This window comes from Lactuca saligna, chromosome 6, assembly GCF_052625555.1.
Source record: "Lactuca saligna cultivar CGN05327 chromosome 6, ASM5262555v1, whole genome shotgun sequence".
Taxonomy (NCBI): domain Eukaryota; kingdom Viridiplantae; phylum Streptophyta; class Magnoliopsida; order Asterales; family Asteraceae; genus Lactuca; species Lactuca saligna.
Genome location: NC_136422.1, coordinates 84,541,381 through 84,566,059, shown reverse-complemented (window position 1 = coordinate 84,566,059; position 24,679 = coordinate 84,541,381). Strand labels below are relative to the sequence as shown.

Sequence of the window (24,679 nt, the reverse complement as noted above, 5' to 3'; positions counted from 1 at the left end):
TTTGATGTAAAAAGAATTTCTTTGTAAGTTTTAGTTATAGGTTGTGTTTTCTTAAAGAAAAACCGATGTTCTCTATAACTTTAGCTCTGATACCACTTCTGTCACACCCCGCTAAAGCGGAAACGCAAGGTATGACAGCGATAACGGTTTCAATGCAAAAGTTAAAGATACATCACCATAGCAGTATTTAAAAGTTTATAACCCATAGCTTCAAAAGAAACAAAATACAAGTTTTTCAAAATAACATTGTTCAAAATATAGCTTCATAATAGCTTCAACACGATGCAGCATGCTCTATGATGATGAATCTTTACATCCACTTACTAATTACTTCCTGAAAAAGCATGTAAAACGAGCGTCAACTATGAAAATAGTTGGTGAGTATCACAAGTTTATAAAAATCGAGCGTACAATAAGGCTTTTCGTAAATACAAGTACATTGCTTCAATGATAAACAAGTTGATTGCTATTAATGAATACAAGTTTATTGCTATAACGAGAAACGAGTTTGTATGTGTATGAGCAAACAATGAGTCTCAACCAAACCTATGACTGAAGCCCAATCGAGATCTATGCTTATCGTTCCATAGATGAATATAGTATCATGCACTCCAGCGATTCGGGCGAGTGAGGAGTTGTCAATTCCTAATAGCGTTATCCATAACGACCATTGGCTCAAAGAGTTAATGGTTAGAGATAAGGGAAGGGCCTTAGTATGATAAGTTCTCATGTTCCGTGTTGCATAGACATACATAAAGAAACATAGCAATACAATAGCAATCATGTTTGATACAATTCAATTTAAATACAACATGTAAACAGTAGTTTTTCTGGACATGCTTTTCCACCCCAAAACATAAAAACCGAAAATAGGGGAGTGAGTGAATACTCACGATGTTTTGTGTAGACACAAGCGGTACTTCGGGATGCACCAACGTCTTACTACCGGGATCCTACGACATCAAACACACGCACTAGTGAGTTTCCATGTCGATATCTAATGCTAATATACTAAACTCTACATATAGGGAAATGCCAATTTATGTTTTAGTATTGGATTTTATATCAATTAGTTACATTTTTTCTGAAGTAATGAAATTCTATATATCGGGCGATTAATTACAACCTTGGAATATAAACTTTCCAAATTTTTAAGTCCTTATTACAACATAAATTCACGAAAATAGCATTCGAGGGATAAAAATTCTCAAACTTTTTATTTAACTGTTATTACACAATACTAAGCTGAGAAAATTATAAAAATGGATTTCCAAGCTGTTTAATTATATTTTATGATTTTTGAGCATTTATTTCAATAAAAATTGAAATAAATAGAAAACAGTTTCCAAAATTACCCAAACTTTTTATTTAATTGTTATTATACATAAATAGGTTGGGAAAAATATAAAAGATATTTTTTAGTGGGTATTTCTATTTTTCCTTGCTTTATTCCTTTAAATAGTCATTAATTAAAGAAATAATATTAAACAGTTAAAATAAATCACCATAAATTTTTGTAACATCATTTACAGTATAAATATCCTGGGAAAAATATCAAAAGTGGTTTTCATAATGTATAAACTGGTTTTGGGTATTTATGTATATTTAAGTGTATTTTAGTGCAATTAACTTTAGAAAATAAGAGAAAAATAGTTTACAGTACAGAAAAATATTCAAAATTTTTATGTAACCTCCTACTCTATAATATTATATCCTGGTAAACTTTCATGAATTTTGGATAATCAGAACTATTTCTCCCAGTTTTAGACCATTATAATTACCAAAAATTAGGAAAAATAGTAAAACATGATGGAAAATCTTGAAATTATTTTCTGGAGTCACCCATCATAGGTAAGGTATGCGAAAATTGTTAGATACAATTTTCACATCCTATAAAGTGGTTTTATAATTTATCATGTCCTAAATAAAAGAAAATTAGAAATCATATGAAACCGTAACAAAAATTGCTGAAATTTGGTGAGGGATCATTATTCCCCATAAGGATCATCCATAAATTTATTTAGGATTTATTGACCTCTGGAAGTATTTTATATGATTTATGCCCTTGGTTTTAGCAATAATTCTAATAAATCAAAGAAATAACAAAAGCTCTTGAAATTTTCCAGATTATCTCATGCATGCAAGGGCTTTCAAAAGGAAAAATGTAAAAAAATGTATTCAGAAGAGAAATGAGGGTAATGATTCCAAACAATTTAAGAAAAGTTGCATGCAATAATGCATGAAGTGTAAATGTGGCTGAAGTTCATGAATTTGTGTAGTCCATTCAGTAAGGGTTTAAGCCTCGAAATTTCAACCATAATTCACTAGATATGTTAAGTTTCTAAGGTATTTTTCCTCAGATTTATGGTTGGGTTTAAGGCCATTGTTTAAGCAAGATAAAAATAGTGATCACAGAAAAAGAGCTGTATGCGCAACCTTTTTGTAAAATCTGCTAAAAATCGGATATTTAATATTTTACAGTGAGACCAGTTGGGTTTGAAAGTTAACTCGTGGAACTAACCAATATAAAAAGAATATCATGATTTGGTTAAGAAATGACTGAGTTATGACTGTTCAAAGTCGAACAAAGTAATATGGCAGATTGCATGTTTGCTTGTGTGCATTATTAGGGTATTTCAACAAGAACATCATGCATGTCTTTGGTAAGGCCCGATTTCTAACACATGCATGGAATGAATGAGCATCCAAGATGTAATAGAAATGGTTTAAATGCTTTTTTTCATGCATGAACACAAAAGAAATGGAGAAGAACATGAAATATTAGGTTTTGATGTCACATGATCATATGTGCATCTTTTCCACTCCTTGCATGGGTTTGATCCCGGATTTTCATCATCTCTAACACATGCATTGTGTTACGATGAGAATCTACAAACCACAAGGGGAGAATAAAGATTTCTAGCCATGGAAAGGCATAGAATCCGAAAAGTAGAGAAGACTAAGAAGAAAAAGAGGTTTAACCATGAAACTATGGATGAAGATGTTGTTGTTTACCTTGGTTTTGACCTTGAGAGAAGTAAGAACACTTCAAGGGCTTCACAATCTCGAAATTTTGCAGAGAAATGAGAGGATTTTCGTGAGTTTAGAGAGAGGGAAGAAGAGAGTGAAGTGTGTGAAGAGATTGAAGTGAGAGAGTGAAGAGGGAAGAGGTGGAGTAAGGGTTTAAGCTTAATGATTGTGTTTTGGGGAAGAGAGAGGGCACGGGGAGAGGTGATGGCCGGTTTTTGCATGCATTTTGGCCTCCTCTCTCCTAAATTTTAAACTTTATAAACTTCCCTCCTATATTTTATATAAAAACATTCATTTTTATAAAATGTTTATTAAGCAATTTGATTTATTTAAAAATCTTGTTTTCAACAAATAATTTATGATTAATACTTGTAATTTATATTTCTAGTTCATTGGTATAATCCATAATTTGATTAATAAAATTTGATATTAGGAAGTTTATAGCCAAATTTTATAAAGTTTTTAAGCTTTATAATTTATAACTTTGGATTTTTGGCTCTTTAGGGTTTTTGGAATATTGTTTGATATTCAACAACATGTTGAAGTATAATTAGAATGTTTTAATTTATTTTTAGAGTTTTATACCCTATTTCAATTATAACAAAGCTTGAAGCTTTATTCTAATTATAGTATTGGCATTTCCTATTGTAGCTAAGCAACTTACTAGAATTGTAAGTATCAAGTATATTAGTCCTAGACCTTAGTTGGATCCTAGTTTATGCAAGATTTTTGACCTAATTTATACTACTAGGTCATGGCATGTTGTGCATGAATGGTTATTATAAAGATGCATGAGTCCAAGAATGACCTGAATTGGCAGTTGTCACAGAAATGCAGGAGTTGTCCAGTCAACTCAATGAGTTGCTCAGTAAAGGATTCATTAGACCGAGTTCCTCACCCTGGGGAGCTCCGGTTGTGTTTGTCAAGAAGAAAGATAGATCCTTTAGGATGTGTATCGACTATCGTGAACTGAACAAGTTAACCGTTAAGAACCGATATCCTCTTCCACGATTAGACGACCTCTTCGATCAACTTCAGGGAGCCAACTACTTTTCAAAGATAGACCTTCGGTCAGGGTACGATCAGTTACGAGTCCAGGAAAATGATGTTTCCAAAAGAACTTTTAGGACTCGGTATGGACACTACGAGTTCGTAGTGATGCCCTTCGGTCTAACCAATGCACCGGCTGTGTTCATGGACCTGATGAACCGGGTGTGCCGTCCCTTCTTAGACAAGTTCGTTATCGTGTTCATTGCCGACATCCTAGTCTACTCCCGAAGTGAAGAAGACCACAAGCAACACTTGAGGCTAGTGTTGGAGATCCTTAGATCCGAAAAGCTATACGCGAAATTTTCCAAATGTGAATTCTGGATACGGAAGGTAACTTTCCTTGGTCACATTGTATGCGAGGAGGGTATTCATGTAGGGACAGAGGACTTCGTTGTCTCTGCCTGAAGAGAGCCTTATGCAGCGCGCCTGTTATGTAGCGAGCCTTATGCAGCGCGCCTGTTATGTCTCTGCCTGAAGGGACAGAGGACTTCGTTGTCTTCTGCGATGCGTTTAATCAAGGTTTAGGCTGTGTGCTTATGCAAAGAGGAAAGGTGATTGCCTACGCCTCTAGACAGCTGAAAGCACATGAGGTCAACTAAACTACACATGACTTGGAACTAGGATCAGTAGTCTTTGCATTGAAGATTTGGAGACATTATCTCTACAGAACCAAGTGCACGATCTTCACTGATCACAAGAGCCTGCAGCACATCTTTAATCAGAAAGACTGAAACAAGAGGCCACGGCGATGGGTAGAATTACTCAGTGATTATGAGTGTGAAATCCGTTACCACCCCGGCAAGGCCAATGTGGTAGCAGATGCCGTTAGCCGAAAGGATAGTGCAGGCCACAAAGTGAAGAACCAGACGATGACCATCCATTCCAACTTACCCATACAAATCCGAGAAGCCCAGTTAACAACCCTCAAACCCGAGAACATGTCAAATGAAGCCTTGAGAGGAATGGAAAAGAAACTTGAGATCAGAGGTGACACTCCACACATATACGCGAGTGGAGGACTATTGTATTATTACTAGTAAATTTGTTAATCCTGTATGATTGGAGACACGTCCTCGGAGAACACTCCACCGAAATACGCGAGTGGAGGACTACACCCATAACTAGAATCTCTGGTATTTAGAGAGCGTAACTTGAGTGTATAGATCTATATGGGGATGACTACCCCACACCTGGCTGCTAGCTACAGCCAAACCGAATTGGTTCAAGGGTGACGAAAGTCATAAGTATGTGGACTACTTATTGCCACATGTGGACTACTTATTGCCACAGGTTTTAGTCTATTGTATGGTTATGGAACTCGCAATTAGGATAACAGAGATTTACTTATATTAATAATGAACCACTTTATACATCTTTTACATCTTTTACATCTTTCACGTATTGTAACTAACAATCAGGAAAGTACGGGACTTTCCTCGGAAAAACATGGAACCTAATCACGTTTACATCTTTTACATCTTTAAGATCGTTCACATTAGAAACCAACATGTAGGAAAGCATGGGGCTTTCCTAGGTAATACTTACATATCAAAAAGAGTAACAAACTGGATAACATTACATCTTTTACAATTAGTAACATACAATAAGGAAAGTATGAGACTTTGCTGGTAACACACGATAGGTAAACAAAACAGTTTAACAAGTCAGATAACCAACTATACATTTTCACATGAGTAGACATGTTTTCAGTGTACAAACTTACTATACCTTACATTTGTGAAACAATAATCAACTTTAAGAAAATATGGGATTTTCTTGGTATACATAACATTTCAGAAACAGAAAGGAGACTTGAAACATTTTCATAAACAAAAACCGCTTATGAACTCACCAGCTTTATGCTGATTTTCAAACCGCTTGTGACTCAGGTCAGCGTTAGAACAGGTACCCAAAGATCCTTTTTGCTTGAAGACGGTGTACATGAAGATCCGTTTCTTTTGTTTATATATATATTATGTATTACAACTGTACAAACTTTACTTTTGAAACAACTGTAAAACTTTCTTATGTAATGTATTGGTTGTTTTACTTTACTTACTATGTGCATTGGATTTGATACTCAACGTGGAGTCAACCCCGGAAATGTTTCCGCCTTCGGTTTTCGGGGTGTGACAATTTTGGTATGTACTTGACCCGATGGTGCATGGTCCTTTTGGGTTGCCGTCACCAAAGCAACTTGATAGGATGAATTATGGAGAGAAAGGATTAAATATGATTTATTAATGTATTATGAGAATAATATATTAAAGGAGAAATCATATTGTTTAATTAATATTAGTCAATAATTAATTAGTAATTAGTTTTGTGACTAAAAGAGATTAATTAAACTTAAGGGACTGGAATTGTAATTATAAGATAACTATAATTTGGGCCATGGATTGCCTTATATGATAAGGTGGACGAATTCTATGGGGAAGCCCATATGAAATAGTCCAAGGCCTTGAGGAAAGGGCTCCATGGGTTGCCTAGGGCTTAAACATCCAATTTAGGGTTTCCTTGTTAGATAACCCTAATAGCCGAACTACATAAAACCCCTTAAGGCTCAAAAACGTGGCTAAGCTTTGTGTTAGGGTTTCACACGTTTTGGGTAGCTTCCAACCTCTCTCCTCTTCATCCTCTTGCTTATGGTGTTTGTGATCCATTAGAGGAGTGACACTTGTGACTCTAAGCTTTCTAAAGTCAATACAAGGAGATTTGTGATTGTTATTGCTACATAACAATCAAGGTAACATTATAAACTCATTCTTATGTTAATATGATTACTTGTATGCTAGAATTAGGGTTTATAGTCTTGCATAACTTGCATGTACAATAGAGAAACCTAGATCCGAGCATTAGAGTTTGTATGAGCACATAGGATGTTCTTAGGACCAAAACCCATCGCATAGAACATATCAAGTAATAGAAAACCATACAATTATCACAAAGAGAATCATCTCAACTATAATCAACTACTAGTGGGTCGGCCTTGGTGCCTTAAACCGACTTCTACTGGAAGATAACTCACCTCAATGTCGTGTAGTTGTATGGTTTTCCTCGACTCCTCGATCCCCACAGAACAATTCTATTAAGTCATTAATTCGTACTCACAACCCCTATAAGGGTCAACCCAAATCCTGGTCAAAGTCAACTTTGGTCAAAGTCAACCTTCAGTTGACTTGACTCGCCGAGTTGATCTACCAACTCAGCGAGTCCCTATTCCTCCAAAATGATCCAGTGCCGACTCCGCTCGACGGGTCCTCCATTATAGAATATGTTTAGTCTATAACTCGCCAAGTTGTATGAACAGCTCTTCGAGCCCATCTTTATTTTTTGGGAGATTGTTTTGGACTCGTTGAGTTTAGTCATACACTCGTCTAGTCCCATGATCTCCTTGTCTATAATCTCGTCCAACTTTGTTGAGTCCTTCTCTAGACTCAACCAGGCCCCCAAAAGAAGAAAGGGTTGGGGAACCACTACCCGACTCGCCAAGTCCCAAGAACAACTCGCCATGTCCATGTGTCCGTAAACTCGATTTCTCCTAAGCTCATCTCATCCAAAGGATAGATCTGACCTCCTAGGTTCAATATAAAAATAAAGTCTCAAAGTTTACATCCATGCCTGGGTCTTTAAGCTAAAAAGGACCAAAAATGAAACCTACAAGATACATGGGGCTCTCATGGCCATAGAGTTGGCACCTATCTGCCATGAGACCCCTCCAAAGACCAAGATCTGAAGCTATAACTCCATATTACACTCCACAACCCGAAAATGGCTTATAATACCCTAAATATACCAAAATCCAAGCCCTAAAGATGATTAAACAAATGCACTACAAGCAAAATACCCTTTAATGACGCGCGAACAATGATACTCGCTGATTACCGATACGCATTTTTGTGTGCCCCTAAAAATAATGTCAGCCTTCCAAAATTTGAAGGATTGAGGATGTGTATTTTTACACGCCTTAAAATTAATGTCCAATAAAAAAAATACAAACACAGAGGGCACTTGTTTTAAATGGGAGTCCTCTAAAAATGTCGCTTTATATATTTTTTTTTCAAACGCACGTTTTGAAAGGGCAAAAATTTTGAAGTGCCCGCTTCTTCGATCTCTCCTCTATCTCCCTTCATTCACACCTAGGGCTTTTTCAAGAAAATACAAAACGCTTTCTAGCGGTTCTCCTAGGCCTCTGCAACAATCGAAACTAGTTTGATTTCTACCCTAACTGGTACGACTTCTCCTAATCCTTTCTCCCAGGCCTCTTCGTAAATGCTTTTAATTTTCTTCGAATTATTGACGTTATTGTTTTTGTGTAATCTGAATGCTGAAGTTTCATGTTCTCTTGTTGAATTTCGTATTTTAGTGATACGATACTGACAATGCCAATCAAAAGGAGAAGTTTGAGGCCGACTTGAGGAAATAGATTAAGAAACTTCACGGTACAAAACAACACTTTCTCTCTACCCTTTCTCTCTCTATAATCCTCTACACCCTTTCTCTGTGTACCCTAAAACCTGGTACGACTTCTCTCTACCCTTTTTCATCTCTTTTCTGAAGGATGTAAAGGTTAAGCCTCCTGATAAAGGAGCGGTGGGTCGATTTGTGTGGACTGAGGTTGATTTAAGCGATGTTATTCCTCACGGGGTTGTCTATCAGTCTTCATCTACTATCTACTGAGCCCAACGAAAGCCAAGTGCTACTGGAGCTGTTGTGTTAGGAATCGGGAAAGCGCAGTGGAAATTGGAGGGTTTGCATAAAGCTAGGAAACCTAATCGGGGCGATTCTCTTCCCAGAACTACTATGGATGCTGAGGATTAACTTATGATTGGTAGTTCCATAGTTGTATGTAGATAATTCTCAATCGAGTTCAAGTAGGCCATCTTGATCATGGCAACAAAGAAAAGCAATGTATTTCTCCATGACACAATGACACTCAGGGCACCGCATCCCATCGGGGACTCTACCTAGTGCTATTGGAAACTCAAATCTACAACAATTATTCGCTGCAACATGAAGCTTATCCTGGTACTCCATAAACGACAAATCAAACCCCTTTGTTTCTATATCTTTCTTCCACATATCAAAGTCAGATGGTGTTTGCATCATTGTGTTTCCATGTCCATTAGTCAGAATCTTTAACCCTCTACACAACAAATCCCATGATCCATCTTTGTCATAGCTTAGAAGTTTCTTGATCTGTTGCATCATCGGGTCTTTATCATCAGCCTTCTTTAATTGAATCTTGGAGTACAACATGCTTTCTAAACGTGTCCAGAAGAACCACATTAGGGTTGGTTCTTGCTAGCTATGGCTAAGCTTCTCCACATTAATGGTAGTAACAACCCTATGTACACTTTCCTTTTTCTTGCTTTTTCCAACATACACCATCTCTAATGGGATTCGGGTAGCAGTAGCCATTACCACAGTTGTGTTTGTGAATTTGCGTATCCACTCGATATCATCTCCTCAAACAAGAATATGTATTTGTCTTCTCTTATCTAAAAAAAATTCGTTACACGTTTACACCCATTCATGACATAAAATTTAGTAATATTACAAAGATTATTATTTTCAAGAACTCACCCAATTTTTAATTGTGGAGTCCATGCGACAAACGAGCAACTCTAGCCTCCAAGTTTCATTCCTCCATAACAATTCCTCTTTCATGCTGGTGAAAGGGAAGGCATTTCTGCCCCAAATCCACATCATGTGGATTGCAATAGGGCTCAACTCCATTCCCTGTGGGTCCAACACCACTAATATAGGCCTTTTTCTAAAATGCCACCTGTCTCCTATGCACTTGATAACAACCTTGTCTATTATCGAAGGGTGGGATAAAGAATACCATGGAATTTTCTCCTTCATCTCCTCGAATTTCCTGTCCATCTCTTTGGTGTAGTTTATAGAGGGGTCCACAATGGGAATCCACACGACTTCATAAAGAGCATTTGTCCTTGATCTGTGAATGCGGGACTCGTTGTAAATTTCTTCAAGAATTGAAAACTCCTCACGAGACATGTCTAGCCCTAATATCAACAACAACACGCTCCTCCTCCTTAGGACTTCCAGACTAACCTGTGTGTGGAAAAGACGTAAATGTCCTCCTCAAGTAACAAAATCGTAAATATTGAAAGTGTTGATAGTATACCTTCATCTTTTTATTGCCATCGAAGAGTGGTTGTATATCATCCCTTGGACTAATCAAGATTTTGAGGATTTTCATGTTATCCATATTGCTTGTTTCAAACAGCTGATTGAACGACCTCCTGAATGCAATTTCTTTCTTTTCTCCCGCATCAACCAAACAACAATAAGATTTAAGAATTAAGATACCCATTACTATATACGTATTAGTAATCGAATATTTTTTAGGTTAATGGATATATAGCATACGTACCAACAATACGATTGCAATTCTCCAACTGTCACCTGAGAAACACATGCATATGATCAATCTTTGAAGTCAATGATGATAGTTCCCATGATTGCATCTCTGTTGATGAAATCCCATACTAAAAATCCCATATAACCTTATAACTCTATGTACATTATAAATGTTATTTTGCTAAATGGGGTTAAATTTTATTTACTCATGGCCGATGCTAGTCAAGTGAGCAATCTATGTAGAAAAAGTGATAATGCCTCTGTGTTGAATATTTTAGTGTTGCGTCTTGGGCTTTTTGTTTTGTAATCGGATTGGGCTTATCCATCCGTAGTTATCTAGAATAGTTTCCTTTTTCTAGATAAGTTGTTAGGGTTTTGTTATAAATATATGCATGCATGTATGCATATAAGAGAGAATAGTCGTTCACGTTGATTCTTGTAACCCTAATATTTACCTCTACACATTAAAGTTCTTAATCGAGCTCTTCTGGGGTATTTTGCATTAATCATTCGACATATTCATTGCAATACTTGTGTTCTTATTTACATTCTTATTTATATTCTTCTTAGAGTCATACGATCCTGATAGAACTTTGTTCTAACAATTGGTATCAGAGCACGAGATTGTGTTCGTCGATACACTTTTCTTCTGTATTCACAAATAGTTAGGGTTTCCGCTTTTATCGAAGCCGTCGTCTTCTTAACGACGACTACCTAGCTTTTGATAAAACCCTAATCTTAAGTTTACAAGTAAGATTCTAGCAGCTCACCATGTCTCATGAAGATACGCATACAAACCGTATTAACATCTCAAACAACATCGGTTCTACAACTAGAGTACCCATACTCTACACTCAAGACTACGAAGTATGGGCTCATCACATTGAAGATTACGTGGTTGGATCCGAAGGTAATGGCTATCTCATATGGGAAGCAATTGTTCTTGGACCGTTCGTGCACTCAGAAACAAACACCATCGTCAAGACACAGAAAGATTACAACAAGTTGGTGACAAATGTTCAAAAGATGCCGCAAGATGAGAAGGACACGATTCTATGTAATGTCAAAGCCATGCGAATGATAAGATTCTCCTTACAATCTGACACCTTTCGGCTTGTAGGCTCATGCACAACTACTAAGGAAACCTGGGATAGGTTGAAGGAACTCTACTCAACTGATGAGGATCTGGAACACTCCATTCAAACTCTGTTGTTGTCAGAATTTGGAGTATTTGAATAGAAACCTGAAGAGAAGCTCATTCAGACCTTTGATCGGTTCAATCATCTTTTAAGTAAGATGATCAAGAATGGAATTGAAAGGAAGGTGATCATACATAAAGTTACATTCATGAACGGGCTCAGACCAGAATGGATGGTTGTGGTTTCCACTGTGAAGGCGCATGAACAGTTCAAATCCTACTCTCTGGCGAAACTAGTTGGGATACTGAAGTCACATGAAAGTGTTGTAACTAAGGAGGCGAAAGTGGTCTCTGGCATGGGATCGCTGGCTCTTGTCTCTAAAGGAAAAAGTGTTGTTGAGGAAGAAGAAGAGTCAGACATGTCATAATGTGATCTTACAAGTGAGGAGTATGCTCTAATGATAACAAATCCAAAGAAATTTGCAAGAAGAAAATTTCCTACCAATAAGAACCGAAATTGGCAAGGAAGTTACAGTTCCGAGAAAGTAAAAGAGGAACCGAAAGGCTCTTCTCAAAAGGTGGAAGAGAAAAAGGAAAAAAAACTTGCAGGAGACTCTGGATACGACTGCAATTACTGTCACGGCAAGAACCACTTTGCCAAAGATTGCATGCTATGAAAGATGGCTGAGAAGAGAGAGGGTGAAGATGATGAAGTGTATTACATGCGAAAAATTGAAGAAGTCAAAAAGGAAAAGGCTTCCAACAGCTCAATGAATGCTCTAATTGTACAAGAAAATGCAGGGGAAGACGAGTTTGGCGGTGTAGAAGTCTGGTCAACAGATTCTGAAGACGAAGAGGTTAGAAGACCCACGCATAGAAAGGCGTTTCTGGCAAAGAATGGAGGTTCTGGTGGAAAATGCTTGATCGTCACTGCTGGACCATCAACCGAAAGTGCAGACACAGAACCGAACATGACTGAGAACAAGTGTTTTGCAACCAAGCCAGTGAGTGAGAAGAATAACGACTGCAATCGATTGATCAAGAAGGTACATTCTCTCCTTGAATCTCTTAAAACTTCCAAAACTGAATATCTAGAAGAATTACATGAACTAAACTTTAAATTTAACAACCTAATTAGTAGCCTCATGCAAACCCGCTTAGCACACTCTAACCTAACTGACTAACTCGGCAAGGTGTCTTCAAAAAGTGAGGAGAGAAGGATCTAGATTGAGCAGAAGGAAGCGGATTTAGTTAGGGCTAGGGATGAGAGTATTTATTTGCAAAGAGACAATTTGAAATTATTAAAAAAAAGAAATGTTTTATGTTTAATTGCTAAGCGTCTTTATAACAATATTTCTCAATTACATCGTAATTGTGAATTTGGAAAGAAAATACATAAAATGATTTTGCCCTTTCTTGAATTTAAGGAAGATGATGTTATAGCAGAGTGTGAATCAGAAGTTTCCTCTGAAGAAACATCCCTGTCATATAGGCTAGGTTTAGATAAGATAGAAACTTTCATCGATTCTAAGGAACATAAAAGTATGTTAAGAGATATCTTAGATGAAAATGATAGGCTGAAAATTAAAACCGAAACTATACAAACATTCGATGAATCAAATGCCAAAATCATCAAGGATAATAAAATAATAATAGATAAGTCTTCTGAATTTGAAACAGAAAGTGAGATGACTGAAATCTCAGCAAAGGATGTTGTTGATTGTTCTGAGTTTGTGAAAAGTGAAGCCAAGAGTGAAAAACCTCTTATTTCAGAAAAGTCAGTTGAGTTTGCTCGTCTGTCAAAGGAACAGAAACCGAAACTCAAAGAAAAGGCCTTAGTTTATCAGAAGGTACAGACCGTACCAAAAACAAGTTTATGCTGTGACTGGAGTCACTCACAGACTAACAGCTGAATTAAGGACGATAGTTGAAGAGGATAATGTTGAAGGATGTGAAGACTATTTCTGTTCTGCTCCCACTGACAATGCAGATGAGACTGTGGGTCTGTCTGAGAGAATCACATGGAGAGTCAAAGGATGATACATACTAGAACCCATCAATAAACCTTCCAGTTTCGATATTCCCAACACAAGCGGAACGAAAGATGTTCCTGAAGAACCATCAATGCAACCTGATGCTCCAATCGAAAGAAAAGAACCGAAAGGTCCACTCAAGAGACATGAAGCACCGAAAGTTCAAACTAAGGAACGCACCGAAACCAGAGGGGAAGACAAGATAATGAAGGAGAAATCAAAGTCAAGTTTCAATGTTCACAAATGTCAGAAGGAGCTAGCTGAACAGAAAAGACTCAGAAATCAGTGATATGCCTCGAATCTAAATGAACGGAAAGGCATTGGAATTCTCAAAATCCTAACTATGAGCCTCCTAGGAAAGAATCCATGGATAAAGGAAAGCAGAAGTTAAAGGAAGATTTTGCTCCTAATTCCTATTATTCCAAATCCCAAAACCGAAAGTCAAGTCTTGGTTCTAAACCAAGTTTCGGCTCTCAACCGAGTTTCGGTTCTAAACCAAGTTTCGGTTCTCAACCGAGTTTCGGTTATAAACCAAGTTTCATTTCTCACCCAAGTTTTGGTTCTAGACCAGGTTTCAGTCATCGACTCAAGTTCAGTCCTAACACCAGATTCAGTTCTAACACTGATTTCGATCCCAATTCTAGATATGGATCCTCCAGGTTCCAATATAAACATAAGCGATCCTCCCCTAAACCTAAGAATCAAACGAAAAACACTAAACCAACTTATAAAGATACATTAAAATTTAAAGAAGATAAAACAAAAATCAAGGTGTTTACCATCAAAAGAAAAGATCAAACAACTCTCGTTAAACGAACTTATTTTGTTGATGCTTCTATTGTAATTCCTTTCCTGTGAAAAACTCACCAGGACCCAAGGAACTTTGGGTTCCTAAATCTGCTTAAAATTGCAGGTAATCAGTGACGAGCAATTCGACGACGAATGGTATATAGACAGTGGCTGGTCGCATCACATGACATGAAGAAAGGAGGAACTAAGGGAGTTTCGGTCTCTAAAGGATGGCGGTTCGGTGAAATTTGGAAACAACTCCTATGGAACAATCAAAGGATACGGGATGATAACTAATGGAGACTTTTCCATCAGAAAGGTGGCTTATGTGGAGGGATTGCAGCACAACCTCATTAGTGTCTGACAATTAGTTGTGGGCACAGGCTTGAAGGTATCATTCGATGATACAGGATCTGAGATTATAGAAAAACAACCCAAGAAAGTTCTGCTAAAATCTGCATGAAAAGGAGAAATGTATCCTCTAAATCTTAATCCTATTCGAGGGACACCAGCTATCTGTCTGCTATCAAAGGCAAACATTGATGAAAGTTGGCTTTGGCATCGACGTCTATCTCACCTGAACTTCAAAGATATCAACAAATTGGTAATTGGTGATCACGTTCGAGGTCTTCCTCTTCTAAAGATCGAAAAGGAGCATTTGTGTGCAGCATGTGAAATGGGAAAGCAAAGTAGAAAAAGCCACCCAACACGCATTAATACCAAGATCGTGGAAGCACTTGAAATGCTACATATCGATTTGTGTGGACCATCTGCTATAGAGAGTATCGGAGGAAGTAAGTATATTCTAGTAATTGTAGATGATTTTTCACGTTTCACGTAGGTTTTCTTTCTTAGACCGAAATCAAATGCAACTCCCAAGCTGAAGATGTTCATCGAGCAAGTGGAAGTTCAATTAAAGAAGACAGTGAGAAACATCAGAAGTGACAATGGGCTGGAATTCAAAAACAAGGATTTCGAAGACTTTCTGGCTGATAAGGGGATCACACACAACTTTTCGGCTCCTTATACACCACAGCAAAACGGAATCGTTGAAAGACGAAACCGATCGTTGTGTGAAGCAGCCAGGACCATGCTCAGTTATGCCTCTCTACCTCTATACATTTGGGTTGATGCCATTGTTGCGGCCTGTTATACTCAGAATCGGTCCCTCCTCAACAAGCGATTCTCAATAACTCCTTATGAGATTTTAAACAATCAGAAACCAAACGTCAAGTTTTTCCACATATTCGGTTCCAGGTGCTTTATCCTTAACTCTAAAGAAAACCGAAATAAGTTTGACATTAAACCTGATGAGGGGATCTTTCTGGGTTATTCTCTATCATCAAAAGCATACCGAGTATTGAACAAGCGTTCCAAAAGAATAGAAGAGACTTACTATGTCACCTTTGATGACAATTACATCAAGAAGGTTCAAAGGACAGAAGATGCCTCTGGAGACATCTTTCTAGCATTTGGATAGGTCTCGGTTCCAATATCAAATATGTTTGATGAATACATTCAGTTGTTCGATGAACTGGAAAAGGCAATCCATTCGGAGGTAACATCAGCAGACAACAAGGTAGATAATCTGAAGAAAGTTATAGACGAAGCTGCCAAATCATTGGAAACCAAAACACCTACTCCTAAACCATCACCTAGTACTTCAAACTCCAATTCAACGTTCCAGGGGTAGAACGATAACACTTTCAAACCATTTGGAGTTTCTGTCGAGGGGGAGAATTACCATTCCTCCACATCCGATACTCAAACAACTGAACAAAAATTAACAAGCGAAAATCCAATAGAGGGGGAGACCCCTACTGCCGATTCTGTTGAAAACATAGGCTACACTTCGCCAGTCGAGGGGGAGAAGGTGAGAACAAGTGATAGTTCAACCGACGAAGGTGAAGGGGATAAGTCAGATGTTGAAATTGAAGTTGAAGCATAACTAAATCCAGAATATGATCCAAGCTATCCTCCGCTAGTAAAATGGACAAAAGACCATCCCAAGAGCAAATTATTGGTGAATCGTCTGAAAGTGTTCTTACTAGATCTCAAATGAAGGCAAACAAGGAACATTATTCTCCAAAATAGAGCCAAAAACCATAAATGTTGCACTCGATCATTCTGATTGGGTTCAAGCAATGTAGGATGAGCTCAATGAATTTGAAAGAAACAGAGTTTGGAGATTGATTCCTACACCGAAAGATGCCTCTGTTGTTGGCTTGAAATGGGTATTTAGAAATAAGTTAGACAAAGAAGGTAATGTCATTCGTAACAAGGCTTAGTTGGTTGTAAAAGGCTATTGTCAAGAAGAAGGGATTGATTATGAAGAAACATTTGCTCTTGTGGCAAGGTTAGAGATTGTTAGAATTTTTCTAGCATATACCGCTCACAAGAACTTCGATGTTTTCCAAATGGATGTCAAATGTGCATTCTTGAATGGAGAATTAGAAGAAACCGTCTATGTTGGGCAACCACCCGGTTTTGTGAATGAAAAGTACCCGAATCATTGCTACATACTGGATAAAGTTGTCTATGGTCTAAAGCAAGCACCAAGAGCCTGGTATGAAACTCTTACTCGCTTTCTAAAAATGTCAAAGTTTAAACAAGGTTCGGTTGACCCAGCCTTCTTTCGAAAGAAGGAAGGTGAACATCTAATGATTGTTCAGATTTATGTCGATGATATCATCTTCGGATCTACGAATCCTAGCTTAATCGATGAATTCAGAAAGTTGATGGAGACTAAATTTGAAATTAGCACAATGGGTCCGATTAACTTTTTCCTTGGTTTGAATATTAGATAGGGACCAGAGGGCATCTTTATAAACCAGGAAGCATACACCAAAAATCTGCTGACTAAATTTGGAATGAAGGCTGATTCAAAAGTACAGGTTCCAATGGCATTCGGTACCAAGCTGACCTCATATCTGGAGAAACCGGCTGTAGACATAACTCTTTATCGACAAATGATAGGATCCCTTATGTATCTAACACCTAGTAGACCAGATATCATGTTCTCTGTCTGTTATTGTGCCAGGTTTCAAGCTAATCCAAGAGAACCCCACATGACTGTTGTAAAGAATATTTTTCGGTATCTGAAGAAGGCATCAACTGTCGGTCTCTGGTATCCCGCAAGATCTTGATTCTTCATACAAGCCTTTTCAAATGCTGATCTTGGAGGATGTGGATTGGACAGGAAAAGCACTACCGGAGGATGTCAATTCTTTGACGGAAAACTTGTCAGTTGGCAATAAAAGAAGCAAACATGTGTTTCCTTGTCAACAACAAAAGCAGAATACATCGCTGCCGCATCATGTACCTCTCAGGTTTTTTGGATTCAAAGTCAGTTGAGAGATTATGGGTTGCATATGAAAAAGATTCCTCTCTACTGTGACTCTGAAAGTGCAATCAGGATTTGTCATAATCCAGTGCAACATTCGAAAACCAAGCACATAGCACTAAGGTATCATTTCATCAAGGATTACGTAGAAGACGGGAACGTAGAAGTACATTTTGTTCGTTCTGCTGATCAACTGGCCGACATCTTTACTAAAGCCTTACCAGAAACAACCTTCAATAAAATCTTACAAGGCTTGGGTATGATGAAAGGAGAGTCGGTACTGAATCCTTAATTTTCTCCTTAAAATAAAGACGACAGAGATAGACATAGCGCTCGGTCTATCTCTGCTCTAGATTTTTTGAAATAAACAGACCGCTCTGTATATCTCGGCTCCGTAAATCTCAGCTTCGCTCTGTCTACTCTCATTAATAAGACAAGGTTTCGGTTATATATATTTTTTATCTTTATGTTTTTATTTTTGTTTCAGAAAATCTCCAAAAATCCAAAAAAAAAAAAATTATTTGTTGCTTGTTTGTTTTGTTTGGTGTCTGTTATTATTAGGTAAACACAAGAATAACCATCGAAAAATCTCAAGCAGGTATGATTTCACTTTTATACAACCTAGTTAAGTGTCCCTAGAACCATGCTGATGTATGTTGTCATAAACCCTCTATGATCTCGAGTAAGCATTAATGATTCGATCGATACCCATCGTTTCTTCCAAATCAGGCTATTTTAACTCACTCGGTCTAGAGCTACCTTACTCTTCTCATTTGAGTAAAGGGTTTCTCTGCTCTGTCACGCTTATCTAGTAGAAGGTACATTCGGTTCCTTAACCACCTCCTTATATTCTCCATCTACCTTCGGTTCACTAATGTAACCCTTGAGACTCTCGGTCTTTACCACTGAGGTTTATGGTTACACAACATCTGTGTTAATGATCTTAGATACGATTACCACGTTCTAAGTGAAACCCAAAATCCGACACCAAAAATGAATTGACGGTGAGTGAAATACTCAAGCATTAACTGGTTACCTAAGGAAATCTCTTTTTATTTTGCGTGATCTTTTACGAAATCGTCTACAGCTAAGACATTTCTTCCCAAAGAGGTCTAATTTTTTTTTTTTTTGAGATTTCTGCTTCCTATAAGTCATAAACATAATATATCCCACCTACCTATTCAATAGATCACATCGGTCTCACAGGTACCTCTACCAACGATCAGTTTTATGTTAAAACTCGATGTTCGGTTGGAGGAAAGCCACCCAATGCATATGATCAAAAGAAGCCTTTCATTTTTGATTAACAAACAATTGATCGTATTTTCGGGAAACCGCACAAGCACTTCAAGTCTCTCTTGACTTTGAAGGAAGTCATTCTTGCCCGGAATCCTCTACTTTCTGTCCTCTAAAAGGACATCACTCACATCCAATACATACTTGTTTTATTTCTTTATCTTTCACACTCTTATGCACGAAAATTAATATTTTCCAACATTCTAATTACTGATTCGTATAAGTTTTGGTTATCCGTTGTAACCAAACACGGGGTAACAGGAAATTTCAAACGGTTCGAAGATAAGATTTTGGTGCGTGAATTTGATCCGTTTCAAAGCCACACGTGCTTACGTTTTCCTAGGATTAACCACACTGTCAAATCGCGCTTTTTCAGGCGACGTTTTAGCAACCTCATCATCACGATTTCTCTCCCCAGGCAACCGTATAAATAGGGGTGATCGTTTTATTTGTCATTTACCAAGCCTCAGATTATCTCTCTCATACAAGGATTAAACTGTTCATGTTCTTCTTCGTTCATGAATGGCGACCTCATCCTCCGCGCATGATCAAACTGCAACATCCTCCTTGCTTACAATCCAACCCAACCAAAATATGATAATCGAAATGAGTCCATTCGCATATGACTCATATATGTTGCATGTGGTGGAGTGTCTAAAGTATTCCCCTCTGGTAATGGCTCTAACCATAGTCGAAGCAGTTCTGACGTCGCTACTATCTCAAGTGTACTCATCAGCGACGTATGACAAGAATAAGGATCTCATCTACTACAGTATTCACGATAAGAAATCCTCGATTTCAAAGACGAAGTTTTGTTCCCTTTTAGGGCTCGCAGTTGATTCCTCCATCATCTCACCTGACTTCATCACGACAACCCAAATCTTCACCATGCTGTGCGAGATGGGGTACACCGACGTACATACATTAATGGCGAAGGTCAAGAAGTCCTGCTTACCATCGCAGTGGAATGGGCTGCTGACCCTGCTCATCAAGGGTTTGGTGGAAAGAATTGGTGGTTCTGATACCACAAGCAAAGGCTTTCTCACCATTCTTTATGGTATATATAACGGGATCAATCTAGATTATGGCACGATAATCTGGTCGCAAGTGGTGCAGAGTTTGAATACCACAACTCATCACTCAGAGATTTCTTGTGGCCGTTTCTGGACCGTGATTACAAGAAAAGCCATGGATTCTTTGGAGATTCCGGTTATGAAAGACGCTCTTCTTTCCTCTATCGCTTCATTTCACACCATGAAGATTATTTTATCTGATCCACGTAAGTTTCCTCATTATGGATCAATTCCTGAATCGATATACAGGTGTGTCACAGCACAGAGCACCGTAATGGAAGATTACAGAAAATTGTCTCCAGTTGGTCCGAGGGTCTTGTCTGCAGAACAACAACCTGCACTAGATGCTTTGGAACAACTTGCTCCCAGAGGCAAGCGGGTGGTGAAAATAGAGAAACAAGAGGCAAAGGAGAAAAAGCCGAAAATTTCAAAGCAAAAGGCTGGTGAGGAAGCTTCTTCTCATACAAAGCCAAAGAAGATTAAAAAGATGGCTAAAAGGCCCAAGAGAAATTTGTCTCCTGAACCTGAAACCATTGAAGATCAAGAAGCAGAAACTGAGAATCCTCCAGTCTTCACCAGAGAGCCTACACCAATGATATCTCCAACCCCACCTGCATCTCCTAAAGATACTCACATTCCTACTCCACCAGTCTCTTCTGAAACTACTAGACTTCCATCTACTCAACCCACAAAAATTTCCACTCCAACCCAATCACCAAAACATAAAGCTCCACTTTCTGTTCCCACAGATATACCAACCCTTCCTATTGAAAACTACTTCTCTACGAACTTCAACCACCAATACCTCTGTTCCTATCTCCACTACACCCATCTCAACTCCTCTTGCAACAGAATCCATCACCACCACCATTCCCCAAATCCCAGTAGAAGTCAATATATCTGATACAAGGGCTACTACTGTGATTGATCCACTTGTTTCTAAACCACCACCTCCCACCCCATCTTCTAACCCTGGTGCTACTTTAGGAGGAGATGACGAAGAGTATGATTCTTTGTACTTTAGTCCTTACCGGCTTCCAACTGATACCGATGTTGACGCTCCTTCCAATAATCAACAACTTCAAGACATTAATGAAAAGCTGGACCGACTGCTTGCAGACAGCAAAGCTTATAGCGGGGTTGTCATGAAAGCTTTTATGGAGACTGATATTCAGCAATATACTGAAGCCATTGACCAATCTACTACTGCAGTTAACAAGTCCACAACTTCATGTTCCCAGGCCATAGATAAGGTTACTGAGGTTGTTCATACAACTCAGATTTTCCTTGATTCGCTCAAAGCTCATGCTGATACTAATGCAGGAAAATATCAAGCTTCTGTGGACTTCTTTTCCCACACTCTTCAAGAAGAAACTACCAAGTTTGATGCCCTTCGTGCTAATCTCAAAACAGAATCCACATCTTTTCTTCAATCCTTGGATTCTCGTTTTGCTATTTTAACTGCAGAAAGCACATTGAAGGAGGACTTGATCAAACACCAGGCAACTATTGAGCTACAGAAAGTACAACTTGCCCAGAATGAAAAGGAGATCTCTCTGCTCAAGACTCAACGGGCTATCTTTCAAAGTTGTGCTGGTGATGTGAAGAATATGTTGACTGCTCTTCTCGAAGCCCATGATCCGATTCTGACTTTGACTATTCGCAAGCATCTCCAAACTAAACTTCTTCCTATCATTTATCTTCTTATTGAAATGAAAGGTGTCTCAGAGAATGTCTTTCTTCCGAAACAAGGGGAGAGGAGAGTAAAGTCAAAATAGAACCAAAGGTTAATGTAGCTTCGGTTCTGGAAAGAAAATTCTAGACGACAGTGACTCTGATCCTGAAGAGACTATTGTCGAAGCTCTCAAGAGAAAGAAACGAGACAGAGAGCTTGATGAGACTCTGATGGTGGCAAAAGAGGTTGAAGAGAAGGAGAAAAAGAGTAAAGAAGAAGAGGAGTTCTTGCAGTGCAAAAAGACTCTGTTTCCCGAGTGGGACAGAGATACTCTTATCATCCAGGCGATTGAGTTTCCTTCCATGTATTGGTTGGAACCAATTGCTTCTTTTGAATGTGAAAACTCAAAGGACTCGCAGTTTGACATGCCAATCACTAAAAAAGCATTTACTTATCATTGCTTTGAGGTCACTGCTGAGGTTCCTTTTCCCAATTTGAAGGTTGATAGGGAGTTAGTCGATTTTTATTTGAAGAACGGTCAACCGCAGTACTTGACTTGGAGTGCACAGAAGATTACAACAGTCAAGGTACTGAAATCATCACTTGCTGGGAGATTTATGAATGTACACTTCAAGATTAACCGTGGTACTGCAAACACGGAATATTTCATGTCTCTGGCAGATCTTCCCAATCTTAATCCTCATGATTGGATTTTTCTATACAACATTCTGCTCTCAAATCAAAGAGAGTATGAGCCGATTTTGAAACATCTTAAAAGAATGTTGGCCTCCTATATCCATGACCTTGCCACAATGGATCAGGAGATAGCAAGAGTGATGAATAAGAAGCCGATAGTGAAGCCAACATCTAAGCCCGGTGATGTAAATAAAATGAAGTTGGGGCAGATTGATTCAACAAACTTGACTATCATGTTCACTAAGGGTGACAGACATAAGTTTCTATTTGCATTGGTTGACAAGCATCTATTTTCAACAGATTGTTTGGAGCATATTATCAACATCATTCATCCATGCAAGCAGAACTCTGCATCAGACAAGAAGAATTTTACAGATATGCTTTGGTGGTATATAACATTTAGACAACACGTTCTGGCCATTATACCGAGGATATTTGAAACGGTGAAGAAGCCTACTGGTGTGAAAAGAGAATAGAGTTTCTGCTCCAAAGACGCAAAAGGGGATATTATTGAATATTTAGTGTTGCGTCTTGGGCTTTTTGATTTGTAATCGGATTGGGCTTATCCATCCGTAGTTATCTAGAATAGTTTCCTTTATCTAGATAAGTTGTTAGGGTTTTGTTATAAATATATGCATGATGGATGCGTATAAGAGAGAATAGTCGTTCTCGTTGATTCTTGTAACCCTAATATTTACCTCTACAGATTGAAGTTCTTAATCAAGCTCTTCTGGGGTATTTTGCATTAATCATTCGACATATTCATTGCAATACGTGTGTTCTTATTTACGTTCTTATTTATATTCTGCTTACAATAATACAATCCTGATAGAACTTTGTTCTAACACTCTGATGTTCCAGTAGATAGCTGTCGAAATGGTATTGATTGCTGATGACATGGCCTGCATATCAGGAGTTATGTACATAGATGAAAGCTCCTTGAATTGGACAGTACATATGCTAAGTTCCAGAATTCAATGGATTAGTTTCTTAAGAGCTTCAAATCAAGGTTTTAATGGAGCCGTATGCTCCATGATTGTTGGAACTTGTTTAAGGATAGCCATAGATTTTGCTAGTTGGTTTGATGAGTAGATTTGAGACAGAATCCAGAATTCTCCATATTTGAGAGAAAAAGTTGCTAGAGTTAGCACCAGTTTTGCATCCCAATGGAAGTTTCCGATAGTGTGGAATAACGCAAGGGCTGTCGTATGTCCATCTGTAACCGTTAAGCATTTGAACGCTATCTGTAAAAAAAGTTACATTTGGATCATTAAAAAAAAACTCAATAAGCTTGTCAAGCTTCGATCAAGGGTTCTAGTTGCAATGTTAGCCATTGGAATCATCAAAAGAACTAGGAGGTTGGTGGTGCAAATAATAAATCTTTCATTGCGGATAAGTAGGGGAATAATGGGAAAGAAAGTGTGGGTTTTCGGAAAAAAGAGGAAAAGGTGAAGAAGTGTAGCCAAAAGGAGAACAGTTTTGGTAATACACTGAATCTGTTTTCTGAAAGATTCTATAGGTCCATGGTTTTGTGAGTTATGTGAAGATTCATCATCTTCTAGAAACAGGGGGTCCCATCTTTCAGTTACAAAGAGAAGGTATCTCATGTAGCGGAATGTTGCTTATGTGGTGGCAATACTGGTGCTTTTAGGAAGTCAACTGAATGTCAATGGTTCCATGCCTTCTATGCCGAGGTAATATTCTTTGATTGTAATTCTTACTTATGAGGTGATATACTATTATTATTATTTACCATAACGTTAATCACTATCAACCTTCTTGTTTTTCTGTTTCTAGTTTTTATCAAATATGATACTAGATTCTTACAATACTTTATTTATTGTTTATTCTAGGCCGAGACTTAAAAACATGGAGTTGAAGAATGGAATTCTCTGAAGAAAGGCAGGGTAAGTTATATTGTTGTTTATAAAAACAATTATTTGAATCCAAAATCTTAATTTTTTTTCTTAAAGTCGTCATGCAAGTTGAATTGGAGAGATTACTCCTCATCTGTGAAAGAATTATCAGACATGAGAAATTGAAGGTAAGCCACATATTTGATTACATATACATATATAGACTAAATGATGATTGATGATTGTAGTGTGAATTGGTGATTTGTTCACATGATATGCTTTTTATGTCCTTACTTTTCAGGTAATGATTAAA

General features: G+C 37.9%; 1 pseudogene; it reads right to left on the bottom strand.

Annotated features, from left to right (window-relative positions):
- Nucleotides 1–8,940: 8,940 nt before the first annotated feature.
- LOC145002758 (protein SIEVE ELEMENT OCCLUSION B-like) lies at nucleotides 8,941–24,117 on the bottom strand (annotated as a pseudogene).
- Between the last annotated feature and the right edge of the window lie 562 nt (nucleotides 24,118–24,679).